Below are 4,525 nucleotides of genomic sequence, written 5' to 3'. Positions count from 1 at the left end.
TCTCTCTCTCTCTCTCTCTCTCTCTCTCTCTCTCTCTCTCTCTCTCTCTCTCTCTCTCTCTCTCTCTCTCTCTCTCCTCCCTCCCTCCCTCCCTCCCTCCCTCCTCCCCCTCCCTCCCCCTCTCTCTCCCCTCTCTCTCCCCCTTTCTCTCTCCCCCTCCCTCTCTCTCTCTCCTTTCTCTCCTCACTCTCTCCCCCTCCCTCACTCCCTCCCTTTCTTCCTCCCTCCCTCCCTCCCTTTCTTCCTCCCTCCCTCCCTTTCTCCCTGTCTCTCTCCCCGTCTCTCTCCCCCTCCCTCTCTCCCTCACTCACTCACTCACTCACACGCATGCACACACTAATGCACTGACGCGTTCATTCACTTATCCACTCACACAAACAAACAAACAAACAGACAGACAGACACTAACACATGATTAAATCCCTCTCATCATTTTCCTCATAAACCAATTCCACATTCCAGACGTCTGAAAAAAAAAAAAAAAAAAAAAAACATAAAATGCGGAGCTTAAAGAGTGTTAGTAAATGTGAGTAAGTGGTGGTTGGTGGTTGCAAAGGTTTAGTAAGTTGCGAAAAAAAATATTGCTTGAATTAAAGGGTGAGTCACGTGAGGGGCTGGCGGGGGGGTGGGTGTGGGGGGTGGGGGGTGGAGAGGAGGGCGGGGTAGTTTTTGTCTTTCCTTGAAGGCGGATTTGTCTTCTTCGTCTCTTTTCTTGTGTTCTTGTTGTTATTGGTGTTTTTATTGTTGTAAATGTTGGCGTTGTTGTTATTATTGCTATTATTATTATTATTATTATTATTATTTATTACTACCATTATTATTATTATTATTATTATTATTGTTATTGTTATTATTATTGTTGCTAGTAGTAGTAGTAGTAGTAGATTCATTATTATTATTATTATCATTATAATTGCGATTATTGATGTCATGATTAATGATTGTTATTGTCTTAATTATCATTATCATTATTTTCTCTCTTCATCATCTTCCTCAATGAGGATGTTAACAATCCTTATTGATTTAACGATAAGTGAAACAATTATCATCCCTGCTCTTCGACGGCACTCTCGCTGGCACTCTAGATTCCCGCCCACGTGGCCCCCCTTCTCGAGAAACACAGAAAGGACCTTCGCCAAATAGTGCCACGCCTCACGCCTCGAGGAGGAGCGCCCGGCACCCGTATAGAGGAGAGGCCCTTCGACAAGTCCCTCGAGCGACGCATCGGCGGAGAGGCATCCGGAGGGGGCGCGGCGGGGGGGGGCTGCTGGGGGCGCTATCGACTGAGCATGGGCGGCGCAGCATGGCCAGCGGGCGGGCGATGCTGATGACTCAAGGCTGGTGAAACGGGGGCCATATCTGGTGCTCTGGCCATCCGCGGAGGGGCCGCCACGTGCCCTCGCTTCGGCTCCCGGCTCGCGACTCGACTGGCCACGCTCCGCCGGCACGGTGGCACGGTGGCACTGCAGGCGACGGCGACGCGGGTGAGTGGGTGGGCGTGAGTTGGAATCACTCCAGTTCGGGCGGGGGTTGGCGGAGCCTGCGCCGGCCGAGGGAGCTGCTGGTGGGCGTGAGGCTCTTTGTCGTGTTTCTTGGAGTCTCGGAGAAGGAGTATTGAAGAAGGAGAAGAAGAAGATGAAGAAAAAGTGAGGTTAAAAGAAGACAGGAGATAAAAGCGGTGCGATTCGCGTCTGTGGTTGTAAAATCTTGATTTTTATTTTCGAAGGAGAGAAAAGGAGAAAAAGTGCAGAAATGGCAAGAGAATGGAACGAAAAGAATTGTAAGGCTGGAAATGAAGTGAAATAACTGATTGCGACCAGTTAGTTCCATCCTCGGTCCCTCGCGGACTGGACGCCACGTGACCCCGCCGCGAGAGGGAGAGGGAGAAGGAAAGGGAAAAGAGAGAAATTGAGGGAGTGAGGAAGTGAGTGAAGGAGTGAGTAATAGTAGAAGAGAGAGAGGAAGAGTGAGTGATAGAGAGAGAAGGAGAGAGAGTGAGGGAGTGGAAGTTAGAGAAGAAGAGGGAGATGGAGATGTGAGAATAAGAGTAAATTGGAAGTGAAATAGCGAGAGAGAGAGAGAAAGAAAAGAAAAGAAAAGAGAAAGAGAAAGCGAAAGAGAAAGAAGAAGAGAAAGAGAGAGAGAGAGAGAGAGAGCGACAGAGAGAGAGAGAGAGCGAGAGAGAGAGAGAGAGAGAGAGAGAGAGAGAGAGAGAGAGAGAGAGAAAGAGAGAGAGAGAGAGAGGACACGACACACACAGACACACACAGCACCCTCCCTCCCTCCCTCCCTCCCTCCCGCACCAGAGACAAAGGCGACCCGACAAGCGCAAGACGACCATCCCACGACTCGGCCAATTAGTGTTCCTGTTTGTATTGTTTCGTCGTCCGGTTAATCGCGCTGCCCCGATATACAGTGGACACGCCTCGTCGGTCTTACCCTGGGCATTTCGGGGGTATTGTGTGCCCTCCGAGTGCCCCCTCTTTTGCAATTTAACGGACGCGATGACGAAGCAACGTGCGAGGAAGTGCAAGGATAGAGAGGGAGACAGAAGAAAGGAGAGGATTGTGAGAGGCGACGAAGAGAAGGATTGTTTGAGGGGTTCGCGATAAGTTTCCTCGCGGGGTCTTCTGGGCCGCCTCCTGCTCCTCCTTCGCCTCCTGCGCCTCCTCCTCCTCCTCCGGCGTCCTGGGAGCGGGAGTCCTAAAAGCCCTTATCGGGAGCGCGAAAAAAGAGGTGTGTTTGTGTAGTTCTAGGAATGTGTGGCTGTCTTTTTTTTTCTTTTTTTTTCGTTCTTTCGTCTTCCTGAGAGCTTATTTCTGCACGCACACGCACACACACGCGCGCACACGCACACACACACACACACACACACACACACACACACACACACACACACACACACACACACACACACACACACACACACACACACACACACACGTATATGTATATCTATATGTATACATACACGTACGTGCATACATATATGATGTGTGTAGCTGTGACTATAATCACGGATTCACAGCGTTTCTTCGGCCACGCCCCCTAAGGGCGGAGTCCTGCAAATTTTGGGAAACAGACTGCGGCCGCTGGACAGAATTAGAGGGCTTTGGGGGGACATGTAAAAAAAATCCTTATTTTGATATTGTTGCAATCTGTTGTTGCTTTTCATTGCTGTTGTTGTTGGTATCGTCGTTGACTTTTTTTTTTTGTAATTATCAATATGATGTTATCATTATGATTATCGTTGTTGTTATCATCTTCATCTTCATTTTCATCATCATCATCATCATTATCACCATCATTATAATTATCATTATTACCATCATCATCATCATCATCATTATTGTTCGAAATCCATGGTATTAAGTAGGAAACAGGTGTTTTGCGTGTGACCTAATGATATGCTAAGCAAAGTAGAAAACTTAGATTAGTTGTTTTTTTTTCAAAGTAGGAGAGGAATTGTGCCCTGGGCGAAGACAGACTTAAATAGTTCTTTCTTTCTTGAAAGTGAAAGAGAGAGAGAGAAATAGACAGACAGACAGATAGTCACACACTCACAGACAGACAAGAGAGAGAGAGACAGACGCACACACAGAGACAGGGATAACGACAGAAACAGACTAAGGGAGTGAGAAAAAGAGACAGTAAAAATGAGAGACAGAGAAACAGAGACAGAAACAGGGTGTGAGAAAAAGAACCTGTAAAAAAAAGAGACAGAAACAGACCAACGGAGTGAGAAAAAGAGACAGTAAAAAGAAAGAGACGGAGGCACAGAGACAGAAACAGACCAACGGAGTGAGAAAAAGAGACAGTAAAAAGAAAGAGACGGAGGCACAGAGACAGAAACAGACGAAGGGAGTAAAATAAAAAAAAGAGACAGACAGACAAGCACAGAGACAGAAACAGACGAAGGGAGTAAAAAAAAAAGAGACACAGACAGACAGGCACAGAAACAGAAACAGACGAAGGGAATAAAAAAAGAGACACAGGCAGACAAGCACAGAGACAGAACCAGACGAAGGAAGTAAAATAAAGAGACAGACAGACAAGCACAGAGACAGAATCAGACGAAGGGAGTAAAAAAAAGAGACAGACAGACAGGCACAGAGACAAAAACAGACGAAGGGAGTAAAAAAAAAGAGACAGACAGACAGGAGGGAGTAAAAAAAAAAAGAGACAGACAGACAGGAGGGAGTAAAAAAAAAAAAAAGAGACACAGACAGACAGGCACAGAGACAGAAAGAGCGAGCGGGACACGGGCGCCGACAGCCCTCCATTCACGAGCATCTCACGTCCCTCGAGCAACAAGTAACAGCCGGAGGTCAGAGGCCAACGGGCGAGGACCTCTCGAAAGGAGGTTTTGGTGCATGGCGAATACACATTGAGATATCCAAGGACGTCTCTCGCCCAGCCATTTTATTCCGCGTTTCTGGACGCGAAAGGAATTTTATTTTTCTCCTTTTTTATTTTATTTTTTATTTATTTATTTTTTTTTTTTTTTAGATTATTTTGTGTTTCT

This window comes from Penaeus vannamei, chromosome 35 (genome assembly GCF_042767895.1).
Source record: "Penaeus vannamei isolate JL-2024 chromosome 35, ASM4276789v1, whole genome shotgun sequence".
NCBI classification, from domain to species: Eukaryota; Metazoa; Arthropoda; class Malacostraca; order Decapoda; family Penaeidae; genus Penaeus; species Penaeus vannamei.
Note: the sequence above shows the minus strand (reverse complement) of the source record.